At 37.2% G+C, this 16,810-nt stretch overlaps 1 protein-coding gene and 1 pseudogene across 4 annotated transcripts in view; both read left to right on the forward strand.

Moving 5' to 3' along the window:
* The window catches only part of LOC132144150 (NACHT, LRR and PYD domains-containing protein 3-like), a 159,244-nt gene that overhangs the window by 92,340 nt on the left and 50,094 nt on the right, over positions 1–16,810 (forward strand). The window lies entirely within an intron of this gene.
* On the forward strand, positions 4,272–16,774 carry LOC132144162 (glutathione hydrolase 1 proenzyme-like; annotated as a pseudogene).

The following is a 16,810-nucleotide window of genomic DNA, read 5'->3' on the forward strand; positions in this document are numbered from 1 at the left end:
TCCTACCCCATTAGTTAACCTGATACTACACTTTGTCCATATTTTTTACAGTCTATGTTCCAATTACACCCGGCTGCAGCCTGCAGATCGAGGCGGGGCTGCACCTGCTCACCTACTCTGATTGGTTCGATCGCCTTTCATAGACATACATGATAGGAAATGTGTGCGTAGTTGGTGTAGGACGGAGAATGCTGTTTAGAAAGCTAAAAACCCTGTACAGTTTTACAAAGCCTTTACTATAATGCAGTTTTTTTATTGTCAACTTGACTCACTATGTCTAATTTATTATTACTCACTATGCCAGATCAATTTAAAAATGAATAAATGGGACATTCTAAAAGCACGATTAACATGAAAGTACATGGCTTTATGCATTAAAACAGTGTTTTAAAAAGACCAAACTCAGTAAACTAATTATTAATAAAGCATTCTATTCACAAACAAGCAGATATGAGCACAGAACACAAAGCGTTTAATTTCCACCCATAACCTGCTTGTCTGTAAATAAAATGTGTTATTAAAAATGTTTACTGAGTTGGGTCTTTTTAAAACACATTTTAATGCATTATGCCACATTACGCGTTTTCCTTTTAGTCTAATGGTTTTCGATGGGAGGAAAACGCTTAACACGTAATTAAACAGATTGCATTCTTATTCTGGACTCATCTGCCTGTCAGTGAATAGAATGCTTTATTATTAAATTGTTTACTGAGTTTGGTCTTTTAAAAACACTGTTTTAATGCATTAAGCCACATTAAACGTAGAATGTCCCGAATCATTCCAGCTGATTGAAAAGAATCGGCTCAATGGTCACAAATGGATATCGGAGAAGATACCAATTTAATATAAATAGATGATACTTTATAAAGTTTATCTCAATATTTGACAGTGGCTGTGAGACTGCACTAAAATAAGAGCACAATTATCATGAAATTGTGTTTGTAACTATAGCAACGGTTTACAGGTATGTCCTTTCAGAATCATCACTGGCTGATAGAAATAAAAGTTTATCGATTTCTTCACTTTCAAATAACGAGGAGCAACATATTTTCCTGAAATAAAGGGGAGAAAAAGTCTATGTTTTGCAATGTAGTAAAGAAAATTAAAAGTTTCATAAAAATTAATTTTGCAGACACATTAGACTATTGCAGTGTCATTTATCAACTGCATGATGGATAATTATATGTAACAATAATTGTCTTGTCATGCTATATAAATTAAAACAGTAATGAACCCCTTTCATTTTCCTTTCTCATACTCTGATGATATGAAATAATCAAATTTTCTAAAATGATTTAATTCATTATTTATTCTTCTATCTGAAAACCTGATCATCTTACTGTGGATAATCAACCCAATTAATTTACTATATTCGTATGTTAGCCTAAAGATCAGCTTAATTTAACAAAACAATCATTTCAGGGACATGGTGAATTACAGGCTAATGTTTTTTTTTTTCTATTTCTTTTGTGCATTATGAAGGCTTTGTAAAACTGTACAGTGTTTTTAGCTTTTTAAACAGCATTCTCCATCCTACACCAACTACGCACACATTTCCTATCATTTATGTCTGTGAAAGACGATTGAACCAATCAGAGTAGGTGTGGGGCGGGGCTGCACGTGCAACCCCACCCCAGGTGCAACCCCGCCTTGACCTGCAGGCTGCAGCTGGGTGCTTCTCACTGGTTCAGACTATATAAACCGGTCTGGGGAGTATTTCTGTTATTCACAGCAATACCTTACAAAATACATAGCCTGTGGAGTTTAGGATCTCATCACACATGTAGAAGTCGATGCAGGCCCTCTTATTTTTTGCTGCTCCATGTGGATTGCTGCAAAGCTTTAAATAAAATATCACTTTGGATATAAAGACACCAGGAAGATCAGCTATCAGCTGCTACATAAAAAAAGACTTTGTATTCACAGACGGCAAGGTGTGTATGTATTCACTTTGGGGTGAATAGCTCACTTATCTGATGTTAAATTATTATTATTATTATTACTTTATTATTATTATTATTATTATTATTATTATTTATATCATTTTCTTATGTTCTTCTAATCCACACAAACTACTGTAGAATTAGGGACTTTTGATATTTAACAATAATTTGTAAATAACTTCTGTACAATATACCACTTCCTTGTTAATGGATGGTATGCAATGCTTTTCAGTTAATAATGTATTGTTCTAATATATGGGGCTTGTTACATTTGCTTGATTTTATGAAAAATGGTGACAATTATCCTTATCAAATAAAATATTTCTCTATGTCTGTCCATTAAATATGTAATTTTGGGATCAGGATAATTTTAAACAATGCACCATTCATTTTGTTTCCACAGATTATATCAGTCCAGCCACTGATATCTTGAAACATCTGTTTCTACAAAAAGAGAATTGTTTCATTATGACGAGTTGGATGAGATATCTGTCTATCTCACTTATCAATAAATAAATAAAATAAAATAAAAAATATTTAGAGGTACTAATGTGAAAAATATACTAATATGTTTTTTCTCATCTTTTAAATTATCTTTTTTTTTTACATTTTACATTTTTTTACAAGTTGTATTTACTGTATTTGCATTTTAAGTATTTGCAACATGACAAATATTCAAATATTCAAATTATCTGAACAAAGTTTGCTCAGAATAACCTCATGAAAATAAGGTGAACGTGATGTCTTCAATATCAAAGTTGATGTAATTTAACTATTTTACTTATTTTTTTAACTCACTTAAGTTGTATCTACTTATTTTCAGCTTATTTCAGTTTACAACTTTTTGATTCCCATTTAAATCCCATTTTAATATAAATTAGTGCTGTCAATTGATTAATTGTGAAACTTTTGTATTAAGTGAATTCCGTGCACACAGACTGAAGTAGTTTAATTATTTAGTTCTTTTAATTGTGATGATTTTGGCTCACATTTAACAAAAACCCACCAATTCACTTTCTCAACAAATTAGCTTTTATTTTTATTCAACTGTATTCCCATACGAAAAAGAAGTTTATTCAAGTGTGCTATTAGTATACTTTTAAACTTTTAAAAATAGGAAAGTATACTTTTAGTTTACTTTTTATGTACTTCTCAGAAATGGTCTTTATGTACTTCTCAGAAATGTACTTAAAATTACGTTTAAGTATACTTGACTTATTCTTACAAAAAGTCTAAATATATTTGAGCTATACTTGTGCTTCTAGAATCCATGTTTTCATTGTTTTATGGTAGAGGGTGCCAGAAGTGGGAGTTTCAAGTCACAAGCAAGTCTTTAAGTCATATCCAAGTCCTCAAAGGGTTAAAGTTAATGAGATGATTAAGTGTCTAATTAAATGATGATTGTACATTAGTGATGAACATCTGCTGTTAACAATCAACATCACTGAAGAAAAGAGAAACACAAGAACTACAACTGAATTTAGCCACAGCCTTCAACTGAAAAAAAAAAACACTATGCCACCATAATTGTGGTCAAGGTTTGCTTTAGGTAGTCTCTTGACCCTTTTACTGATTCAGAGCAATTTGATTCAAAACAATTGCAAAATTGTTTTTGCAACAAACATGTATCCATTGCTGAATCAAACCTTGCAGTAACAGATGATCTTATATTTTTTCTGCTTATAACTCATGGTGACTGAACATCATGAAATAGTCTTTATCTTTGGATCGTTGACTGACACTCAGCTATTACTGAACTGAAGTAAAAAAAAAAAAATAACCAATACCCTCACAATGCTTCAACGTTGAAAGACAAAAGAGGAAACTGTCAGTTCTGATTACACTTAATAAATTAAACTTGAAGTATACTACTTTTTGGTAAGGGTTTACAAGTGAAATAAATAACACCAACATGTCAGAGAGAGAGAGAGGAAGAAAAAAAAAAACGGATTCACTATTTGGAAAAAGGACTGCAGTCTTTAAGTCATTTCACAGATTTTCAGTGGGGGGTTAAGTCCTAGTTCCTAGTTTGAGCCATTCGCCTTCTACTTCAACCACTGTATGCTCAGTTTTGCTGTGTGCTTTGGGTCATTGTCATGTTGGAAGGTAAATCTTCTTCCTATTGACAAATAAAAAATGCCATTAAAATCACGCTAATTGCTGTAAAATACAGTAGATTACAGCCTAATAATAATAATAATAATAAAGAAAATTCCCATAAATTCAAAATGTACTAATTCAGACAGGTTTGTCTTGTTTATAATAGAAAGAGATAAGCATTTATATTAGCTATGTCAAACTGTACTCTGGTTGTTTGCTTTCAGATATCTGTTGGTTGCATTGGGGATTATTTTGATTGTGGGTCTTTCTCTGGCATTCATTCTAACACTCACTCTAAAACCCACTGTAACACCAACCTTAACAGCCACTGTACCATCCTCTGAGAAGTGTTACACTAAAGCAGTAGTTGCTGCAGATGCCGGGACTTGCTCTGAGATCGGGAGGTACGAATGCAAAGAGCCACATTTATGTTTCTGGGAGAGATTACTTGTATGAGTGATGAGACTTTTGCAACCCTAGAGTTTACATTACTCATATGGACTCATTGTGTTTCACCTAAATTAGCACAGCGCTTTTTGTGTTTGCAGGGACATCTTGAAGACACATAAAGGTTCAGTAGTTGATGCTGCTATCGCCACTCTGCTGTGTTTGAGTCTGGTTAATGCTCAAAGTATGGGCATTGGAGGAGAGGTGGTTTTCACCATTTATAATGCATCAACAGGTACAGGAGTTTTGAGAGAAGTTCTTTTCAAAACTATTTTAACTCTTCTAAAGATTTTATTTTTGCATATTAACTCTACACACAAACGTAAAATAATTAGCCACATACACGCCAAACTACACTCAGATGTGGAAAATGTAAAACACTACTCTCATGTGGCTTTTGTTTGTTTAGTGTGCAGTGGAGCACATGAATTTGTCAAAACATTCACAAACACATGCATATGCACATATACACTGTATGTACCTTTCCATAACCGTGAGCATCATCTTTCAAAATATATGTAAAGACAGGTAATAATGTCCTTAGTTTTACCATCAGTTCAAGCCTGAAAGGGGAACACTTTCTGGGGAATAATTAACTCAAATGACGTGAATATTCATGAGTCTATGAATATGATGTGCTTATTGCTAAATATTAAATTACCCAAAGAGGGAATATTTAATCATTTAAAGGTAACCTTTACTAGAATTAATGTAAGTTATCTAGACAATCTGTTCATCCGGCGAACTGGATGCTAGACTTCCTTAACAAATATCAATACAAATACCCTTCTTACAAACTCCAAAAAATATTAATCTTCTGATCAGGAAAACAATATTTCCTGTGTTTGTAGAATTTAGATTATTGAAATTAATTCCAAGAAAACAAAGCTTTGTAGCTTAGATCACATGATTCAGGGACTTCAATTTTGGTGAGTAATAAAACAAGTTCAAATTTTCTGTCGGCGCAGCTTCCGCGGCGTTCTTTCAGGAGCAGATGATGTGCAAACTCGACGGTTAACACGAATGTAAACTTTGCCAAAAGATGATTAGACTTAGGTTTGTTTGGCTCGTGAAGAAGAAGTATGAGGACCAAGATCCCAACTAAGCCAAACACTGTCCACCACAATGGTGACTTCAAATGAATCAAATATCAACATTTAAACCTCTGTTAATTCTCAATAAGAGCTTCTCTAGATGTCTGACAGAAATAAAGTCAATCTAATGATTCTCATGTTTGTGGAGATGTTTGATCCTCCTCTGCTGAGATCTTCAGAGATTTAATGTCTTTGATTTGCAGTTGATTTTACCACAAGCTCAATCTTCAGTTATTTCATTATTTCATGAAGATTATTTTATTTTCTTGATTTTAGGACAAACACAGTGTCTGGAAATTACATTGAAATAACATGAGTCTAAATCTAATGCATCCTGAGACTGATGATTTGGTCCAGAAACAGTATAAATGATGTCTAAATGAACCTTAAACGATGTTAAAATATTTCCACTGACCACTTTTGAACTAGTTTTTAACCTTGTAAGGAGATTCTGTGAACGTCTAAATTGGACGTACAGAAGACGTCAAAAAAAGAAATCATAAAAACTTTCATTCTAGCTCCTCAGTGGACGTCTTTTCAACGTCTGCAAAGACATAAAAAGAAGTCCACTGGACGTAACTTTGCACAGTGGGTACTTACACAATTAGTTTAACTATATATCATTATATTATTTACAATACACATACTTTAATTATATTTAGGGGGGGACAACCCTCAGATGGGTTTCTGCCTATATATACATCTCATGTTAACATTCTACTTTTGCAGATAAAAATCATGACAATTGCCTTTATTTTAAAGTAAAAACAAATGTTTTGTCAATAACACACATAGTCAGTCAAATAACCGGAAAAATTAAGAATTAAGAAAACGTTAAATTATTATTATTATTTAATATATTTTATTTGTGAAAATACATATATATATATATATATATATATATATATATATAAACTGTATTTTTACAGTGCAATTATGGTGACACACTTAACAGAGTATATAGCTTTTTTTTTTTCATCAGCAAACCACACCTTGACCAGGTTCCTGCATCAGCCTCCATGTTGGTCATTCAGATTTCAGAGTTTGAGTTAATGCTATGGTTACAGGCTTGAACTTCTTTGTCAACCTTTTATTTCCCTCTGATTTGGGGGAGGTTATAGTTCAGATCCACATAAGAACTGTGATCCTTTGACAGGAATTTTAATTCAGGAATCACAGTGATGGCTATGACCATTAAACCTCCAACACTTCAATGAAAATTAAAAGTTCATGTTTTCACCCTCAGGAACGGTGGAAATGATTAATGCCCGAGAAACTGCTCCAATGAGTGCTTCAGAGAACATGTTTGGCAACGGGACAGAGAAAAAACCAGGTAAACCACCAACTATGAACATTTTCCAAACTCCAGTGACCATTATGATTTTACAACACTGAAAAGATTCATTAAGCACATGTTGCTAATAAAACAGCAAACTAAATTTCTCTTATGATTTTTTTTTTTTTTTTGCTATTTTTAACCCCTGAATAACTAGATCACTCCTCTCTGTTTTGTAATGAATAGCAGGATTGTTTATAGCTGTAACAGGAGAACTGTATGGTTATAAGCTAGCACATGAAAGATATGGGAAACTGAATTGGAGCGAGCTGTTTCAGCCCAGTATAAAGCTGGCACGCGATGGATTTAAGATTGGAAAGGCCTTGGCCAAAGCCATCAAAGAGAATGAGAAAGATATCCTGAATAATGCAGCATTGTGGTAAGGATAAGTGATTTCTTAAGTAGTGAACTAGGATTTCTTATTATTATTATTATATTTTATTATTATTATTATTATTATTATTATTATTATTATTATTATTATTATAAACTTCATTGGCAGCTGTTTTGTCCACAGATGAACACAACAAATATCCTACAAGGCAGATCTGATTATAATGCTACACGGTCACTGTTTACACTGGGGTCCCTAAAGCAGCAGCCTTTTCATGTACATAGCATCATCTTGTTTCTATTCTCGTCTTTCTTTTTTCCAGTGAAGTGTTTTGCAAATCAAACTCCATCATCTTGAAGGAAAATGATTACATATAATTTCCCAAACTAGCTGAGAAGATAGCGAACTATGGAATAAGTGCCTTTTACAATGGGTCATTGACTCAGAGTATAGTGGATGAAATCAAGGCTGCAGGTTATTTAATGCTAAAATTGACTCTTTTCATATATAAGGGTCTAGTGAGTTAATTTTATCAAAGCATACCAATCTGTCTGAATCCTTGTATCTCATAACACAGGAGGGATCATAACACGTGAGGACCTAATGAATTACACGGCAGTGCTGAACGAGTCTGCATTAAACTTCCCTGTGGGGAATTACATGTTTCATGCTCCTGATGCTCCATTCGGTGGACCTGTGCTCGCTCTGATACTCAACATACTCAAAGGTCAGTGAATATCTGCAGGGCTGCTAGTCAAACGAGTGCCCTAAGCAGAATTTAACTGTTGTGCTCCCCATCTCTTCCATACACATGGAATAATTCAGCCATTATTATGATTTTAATTATTAACATTTTGCAGATTATGCAAGGTGTATGTAAAATTATGATCACATTTATACAGGCTACTTGGAAAACAACAAGGAATGCAATATGGCAATAAAATATTTTTGAGCAGAGCTGAGAGTGAAAATTATCATTATGGTTAATCTCAAATAAATAATCATTTAATCTCAGGTTACAACTTGTCAAGCAGCAGTGTGTCCCCTGTAAGGAATAAGATTTTGACCTATCATCGTATAATAGAGGCGTTTCGCTTTGCTGATGAGAAAAAAAGTAAGCTGGGAGACCCAAGAGATGAAAGCATTAAAGAGGTGAGTTCAACTCTATTTATGGATTCTTTAGGCCTTAAAATATTTGCAAAAGCAATAGCTGTGTGGGCAGTGTTTTGATATACAGCGCAATCCCAGCTCGAATCCAGACTCAAGGTCCTCTGCTGACCTCATTGTTTCCTCTCTCATCTACACTACTCTGTCAAATTCAGGCATACAGAGCCAAAGATATAACTTACTATACCATAGAAATGCTAGATATAAATTTGTGTGGTGCTGTGTATTCCAAGTGTTGAATCCATACAATGGCTTTGTGTGAGAAGCAGAGAGAAAATTAATCTTTATTTACTGATAATGTTCCTGCACTGCTGTTCCATATTTATAAATTTTGTCACAGAGTGTTTTACAGCTTGTCAAAAACATGACCTCAGAAAGCATTGCGAACGGAATCAGGAGTAAGATTAACGATGACATTAAACAAGTGAAATACGATGACAATGAAGGGAATTATCCAGATGATGATCGTGGCACATCTCACCTGGCCATCATCGGAGAAGATGGAAGTGCAGTGGCGGTCACCAGCAGTATCAATGACTAGTAAGAGAAGTTTAAAGACATAGAGGGAGATCAGAGTTTCTTAATACTGGGAATAGTTGCATAATTTGAAAAGCAATACTCATAATACTTTTGCTAACTGCTAATTTGTCAGACTAGTTCTCTTCCAACATTTTTGATATTATCAGTGCCAGTTGAACAGGTTCTTGTGGCGTTTCATCGACAAATGAGCCTCTTGTTACACTGAAGACAGACAAGACTTGTCCTTGAGCATTTTTATCTGGGATTCATCTAAAATTAAATGACTAATGAAATAAGAAAGCAGAGAATGAAACCCCTGTTTATTTAAAGTACTTTTTTTTTTTACCCTTTTTTAACCATTGAAACGCTCACATGGTGAGATTACTGCATGAAATACATTTGAAAGAGTCACATTTCTCACGTTCATGTAGTTTTCTTGTTCTCATTTCAAAAAGCATCCTCTGACAGAGGAGGGCAAGATTTTAAAGGGGTCATATGATGTGATTTCAAGTTTTCTTTTCTTTTTGGAGTGTTACAAGCTATTGGTGAATAAAGAAGATCTGTCAAAGTAAAGTCTCAAATCCAAATAGATATTCTTTATAAAAGTTAAGTGTAAACCACAACCCCAAAATGGCTCATTCAAGGTAATACTTGTCCACTCCGCCCTGGAACGGATAGTTCTAACACGCCCTCACATCTCTACGTCACTATGTGGAAGATTTGCATAACATCGCTAAAATGTTAACGCAAAGAAGGCGGCGAACCTTTTATTCTCATTGTAGTATTGTTGTTGTCGCCGCTGCCATGTCATACGGACGCTGTGTATTTGGTTGTGAAAGAGAAACTACTGTGTTTGGCATTCCAAAAGAGAACGATATCCGCTTTGTAATGCCTGGAGCTGTTCCGTGCTGGTCGTTAAGTAAATACATCAACTTTGCGCTGTGATCAGATCGGCTTTCACCATGACAAAGCAGAGTCCAGCCCTGGGTCATCACATGTGGTTGTGGCCGTGTGTGACGCTGTTTCGTTTGTGAAAGCAAAAATACTTTGGTCTTCCAAAGGAGCACATGACTAGAAATCAGTGGTTAGGTTGTATTTACAACAGTGTTCCAGAACAATTTAAGATGCGTGAAACACATTTTATGAAGGACTGTTTCCTGATTCTGGGAGAGAAGACTACAATGCCGTCTTTTCTGACTCACAGTCTGTAAGTATGTTTATATATGTAAAGTATTTGCGACTGATGATTCAAACGTATGTAATGAGCAGTGTAGAGTAGTGCTTGTTGTTTGTAATTTCTCCAATCACAAATGCAGACATGGTTTTGTTTACGTGGCATGATGCACAGTATGAAACACAGTATAAGTCATTATAATCAGTAATTATGTCTCTACATCACAGTATAGAGAGGGGCATAACATTTCCATCACACACTTGAGGTATTCAGACTATCACAATGCATTGGATCGCTGGCCAATCAGAGCACACCTTGCTTTTCAGACCGATGAGCTTTGTAAAGATTAGTGCGTTTAAGGAGGCAGGGCATAGAGGAGAAACAATAATGTACAGTATGTGGAAAATGTGTTTTTTTTATCTTAAACTGCATTAACACATTTCATTACACCAAATACACAATATAATATTCTTATTAGCAGCATGCGTATACGTGCTGAAAGTGGCGCTTGGTTTTGGTGTTTCCTGAGTCTGGGAGAGAAGACTACAATGCCGTCTTTTCTGACTCACAGTCTGTAAGTATGTTTACATATGTAAAGTATTTGCGACTGATGATTCAAACGTATGTAATGAGCAGTGTAGAGTAGTGCTTGTTGTTTGTAATTTCTCCAATCACAAATGCAGACATGGTTTTGTTTACGTGGCATGATGCACAGTATGAAACACAGTATAAGTCATTATAATCAGTAATTATGTCTCTACATCACAGTATAGAGAGGGGCATAACATTTCCATCACACGCTTGAGGTATTCAGACTATCACAATGCATTGGATCGCTGGCCAATCAGAGCACACCTTGCTTTTCAGACCGATGAGCTTTGTAAAGATTAGTGCGTTTAAGAAGGCAGGGCATAGAGGAGAAACAATAATGTACAGTATGTGGAAAATGTGTTTTTTTTTTATCTTAAACTGCATTAACACATTTCATTACACCAAATACACAATATAATATTCTTATTAGCAGCATGCGTATACGTGCTGAAAGTGGCGCTTGGTTTTGCGTTTGCCTATCGCGGGACTGCCTGGTTTCGATCTGCTAAATAGTGAGGCGTGGCCAAAGCCAGTGAAAGTACTTAATTAGCTGTTTAGAAAGCACTTGTCAGAAGAAACAGTCGAGCTACAGAGAAGGACAGCAGCTTGTGAGTGTTTTTGCCTTGTTTTCTCATCAGACTAGTGTGTGATCGTCATTGCTAGGAAAGTTTTTGGTTTAAATTGTGTGTGTCTTACCCTGGTTAATACGTGCTGAAAGTGGCGCTTGGTTTTGCGTTTGCCTATCGCGGGACTGCCTGGTTTCGATCTGCTAAATAGTGAGGCGTGGCCAGCTGACTTCAATCACAGGTAATCAGGCTAATACAAAAGCGCTAAGTATCACCGCGGCAGTGGTCGCGGCAGCCCTCGTGTGAGCCCTCCTCGTGTGAAGACGGACGAGTGTAAAGACAATCGACTCTACCTGCGCGACTCCACCGAGCAAGGACACCGACAGGGCACTTGAGTATTGCTTTTCTCCTCTTTCTTTACTTTTTGTATACCTTGTTCTCATATCTCTTACACTTGTAGTCACTATGTGCTTTCAGATCTCTACTATCACTACTAACACTCGGAGAGCACGCTATGGACGTCGCAGGAAGGCCTGTCTGACAAACCTACGGCCTGTCTCTCTGACCTCTACTACTACGCTCTCTATTCAAGTTGGTCTCTGGAACTGCCAGTCTGCAGTTAACAAAGCAGACTTAATTTCTTCTCTTGCTACTCATTCCGGTCTCAACCTCATGGCACTGACAGAGACTTGGATCAAACCTGAAGATACTGCCACCCCTGCAGCCCTCTCCACTAATTTCACTTGTTCCCACACTCCTCGTACCACTGGGAGGGGTGGAGGGACAGGTCTCCTTATATCAAAAGAATGGAAATTTGATCTTCAGCCATCACCTACAGGTACTGGTTCATTTGAATCACATGGCATTACTGTAACCCACCCTGTTAAAATCCACTTTGTGGTCATTTATCGTCCCCCAGGTCAATTGGGAAACTTCTTGGAGGAGTTGGATGTGCTGCTATCAATCTTTCCTGAAGATGGTACTCCTCTGGTACTGCTTGGCGACTTCAACATCCACCTAGATAAACCCCAGGCTGCTGACTTCAAAACTCTGCTCTCCTCATTTGATCTCAAGCTAGTGTCTACTACAGCGACTCACAAATCAGGCAACCAACTGGACCTCATCTACACGCGCTGTTGCTCTGTGGACAATTCTTCAGTTGCTCCACTGCACACCTCAGACCACTTCCTCATTACTGCTAACCTAGCATTTACTCCTGAAGTGCCTCACACTCCAACGCAGGTCACCTTTCGATGGAACCTACGCTCACTCTCTCCATCTCGCCTATCTTCTGTGGTTTCATCCTCGCTTCCTGCACTCTCTCAGTTCTCTGGTCTGGACACGAACAGCGCTACGGACCCTCTTTGCTCCACTTTAGCATCTTGCTTGGACAACTTTTGCCCACTGTTGTCTAGACCAGCACGCACTGCCCCATCTGCCCCCTGGCTGTCTGAGGTTCTCCGTGAACATCGCTCTAAACTCAGGGCTGCAGAGAGGAAATGGCAGAAATCAAGAAACTCTACAGACCTCAGTGTGTATCAGTCTCTCCTCTCTTCCTTCTCTGCAAATGTCTTCACGGCTAAAACATCCTACTACCACAACAAAATTAACAGCTGTTGTGACGCTCGGACACTCTTCAAGACTTTCTCTTCTCTTCATAATCCGCCGCCACCACCTCCTCCATCGACTCTTACAGTGGACGACTTTGCAGTTTTCTTCACAAATAAGACAAGATCCATCAGCGACAAATTTTCCACACTGCAGACTGAGGACAACTTCACAATGACCGATGCACACTCTTTCTCATCCTTCTCCACACTCTCAGAGATGGACGTCTCCAAACTTCTCCTGTCCTATCATCCTACAACTTGTCCACTTGATCCGATCCCCACTCATCTCCTTCAAGCGATCTCTTCTTCAGTCATACCTTCGCTTACTCACGTTATCAACTCCTCTCTTCACTCTGGAACATTTCCCTCAGCATTCAAGCAGGCTCGGGTAAGCCCACTGCTCAAGAAACCATCTCTAAATCCAGCGCTTCTTGAAAACTACAGACCGGTATCCCTTCTTCCATTCATTGCAAAGACACTTGAGCGAGCTGTGTTCAACCAGTTTTCTATGTTCCTTGTACAGAACAACCTCCTGGACAGCAACCAATCTGGCTTCAAAAGTGGCCACTCAACTGAGACTGATCTGCTCTTGGTTACTGAAGCCCTGCGACTAGCAAGAGCAGCTTCAAAATCCTCGGTACTCATCTTACTGGACCTTTCTGCTGCTTTTGACACTGTTAATCACCAGATTCTCCTGTCCACCCTCGGAAAGATGGGCATCTCTGGAACAGCACTCCTCTGGGTTAAGTCCTACCTCTCTGACAGATCCTTCAGTGTGTCTTGGAGGGGTGATGTTTCAAAGTCACACCACCTTGCTACTGGGGTTCCTCAAGGCTCAGTACTTGGACCACTTCTCTTCTCAATCTACATGACATCATTAGGATCTGTCATTCAGAAGCATGGCTTTTCTTATCACTGCTACGCTGATGACACCCAACTCTACCTCTCATTCCAACCAGATGACCCGACGGTAGCTGCTCGCATTTCAGCCTGTCTGAGGGACATCTCTAGCTGGATGAATGACCATCACCTTCAGCTTAACCTTACGAAGACAGAACTCCTGGTGATTCCAGCTTACCCATTGCTTCATCACAACTTCTCTATACAGCTGGGCTCATCAACCATTACTCCTTCGAGGACAGCTGGAAACCTAGGAGTTGTGATGGATCATCAGTTAAGCTTCACAGACCACATTGCTACAACCACCCGGTCCTGCAGGTTTGCCTTATACAACATTAGGAAGATTAGACCCTTCCTGTCAGTGCAAGCAACCCAACTTCTTGTCCAAGCTCTTGTTCTCTCCAGACTGGACTATTGTAATGCTCTCCTGGCGGGCCTTCCTGCATGTACTGTCAAGCCTCTGCAGTTGATCCAGAATGCAGCAGCGAGGGTTGTCTTCAATGAGCCAAAAAAAGCTCATGTTACTCCTCTCCTCATCAGGTTACACTGGCTACCAGTAGCTGCTCGCATCAAATTCAAGGTACTGATGCTAGCCTACAAGACGACCACTGGCACGGCACCAACTTACCTAAACTCATTGGTTAAATCTTATGTGCCCTCCAGAAGTTTGCGCTCTGCAAGTGATCGACGCCTTGTGGTACCATCCCAAAGAAGTTCAAAATCACTCTCACGGACCTTTTCCTGGACTGTGCCCAGCTGGTGGAATGACCTCCCAATCTCAATTCATACAGCTGAGTCTTTACTCATTTTCAAGAAACAGCTAAAGACTCATCTTTTTCGCCTGCACTTAACCAACCAACACTAGCACTTTTCATTTTCTTGTCTTTTAATTTAAAAAAAAAAAAAAAAAAAAAAAAAAACCTACCTATGCGTTCTATACTAGACTAACTGAGACTTGACATGGCACTTGTATACTGTTGTTGTTCTCTTGTTGACCTGACTGCTTCTATTGTTCTCATTTGTATGTCGCTTTGGATAAAAGCGTCTGCTAAATGATTAAATGTAAATGTAATGTAAATGTAGCATCATATGACCCCTTTAACAAGACCAATCAGACGTTTTGACATCACTTACAAAATCAAGTTGCTTTAAGCTTCCTAGTGTTCAGCAATATTTACATTAAACATTGCTAACAAGATTTACCCAAAAGAGATCAATTCTGCACTTTATTTATTTATTAAGATTAATATGTTTAAAGGCTCTCATAACGGCTCCTGAAGGTTTTGTTTTGATTAAAAACTTGCACTTCAGCTGATGTCTTAACATTTAGTATCTTCTTCACCTCTATTATCACGCCATCATGACCTATTTTGACACCACTTGACACCTTTGGACTAACTTGCTAATTAACTGATGAAATCTAAAGCAAAAACAAACACCAGGAGTCCAGGAGATGTGTGTGTGTGTTTTAAGCATATAAATTTTACAATCAGGCAGCTTTTAGTCTGTGTAAGTCTTCATGTGGTTCTGAAAGAAATTCATAATGCATTACACGAACTTTGATAAACAGAATACCTTTTTTTGCAACGTAACATTCAGAAAGAAATTAAACTTTATATGTGACAGCTACATTACTTTTTACTTAAAAACGAAATGCTAATGTACTTTTTGGTGTCAATTTTTATAAAGCTCTGTTGCTTAGCTCTTCTTTTCAATCTTGTTGTCTGAATCTTTGTGTGTGTTTATCTGTGTGTGTGTGTGTTCTCACAGTTTTGGCTCTAAGGTGAGGTCAAACTCAACAGGTATTATCTTTAATGACCAAATGAATGATTTCTGTAAACCCAAGCAAAATGAAAATGGATGTAACAAGAACAACCAAATTAAACCAGGTAATAAAAATAATAATAATAATATATATATATATATATATATATATATATATATATATATATATATATATATATATATATATATATATATATATATATATATATTAAAAAAATAATAATAAAAACTTTCATGTTTGAGTTACATTAAGTACAAGTATAACCGCCAAATATAAATATAAATGTTCAAATGTAAAACACAATTTGTTTTGACAAAGGTAAAAGGCCACTTTCATCAATGTGTCCCACAATCATCTTGGAAAAACACAGTGCACAGGTCAAAATGGTGGTTGGAGGTGAAGGTGGGACAAATATCACCACATCAGTTGCTCAGGTAGGAACAAATACAGTAGTGAGTTGAACATTTTAAGCCTTACTCAACATCACAGAACATGAACTACCCACCATCAGTACATTGACATTTTATTGTTCTTGAATTATTATTCTCAACTTGTAAAACACCAGTGGGTTCTGAACAAGTGGCTAAAGGTGTGTTTTAATAGATGAACAATATTGTTTGTGAATTTGACTTCTATCTAACAACCCCTTTCCCCTCTCCTGTGTCTCTTATCTCAGGTGATCCTGAATTATCTGTTCTTTGGCTATGACCTGCAGAGAGCTGTTGAAGAGCCCAGAGTTCAGATCACGAAAACTGCGACAAATGTAGAAGACCGCTTTGATGTGGTAGGATTCTTACACTTTTATACTCTGAGACAGCAGATTAATGATAATTATTCTAATTTTCTCTGTGTTGCATTGTGTATGAATGCAGACGGTCACTGATGGCTTGAGGCTGAAGAATCATATTATATTTCATGATGCTGAAGTATCAGTGGTCCAGGCAGTGGTTCAAGAGGGGGACAAAATCTGTGCTGAATCTGACTACAGGAAAGGTGGCTACCCTGCCGGATACCCAGAACCAATACTGTAGAATTCAGTAGGGACTCTAGGGATGTGTCACTTTCAATATCCATCAACTATCCATTAGTCCTAGTGGCTATAAAACACATTGTGCTATAAGGCTTGAAAAAGAAAACCAAACTAGCATAAACCTAATAGGGCATAAAATATGTAAAAGTTATAGAAGACCAAAAGAAAAAAGACAGCTAAGATGGACAAAACAATTTATAAAAGGACATCAGT

The sequence above is a fragment of the Carassius carassius genome, chromosome 7, assembly GCF_963082965.1.
Source record: "Carassius carassius chromosome 7, fCarCar2.1, whole genome shotgun sequence".
NCBI classification, from domain to species: domain Eukaryota; kingdom Metazoa; phylum Chordata; class Actinopteri; order Cypriniformes; family Cyprinidae; genus Carassius; species Carassius carassius.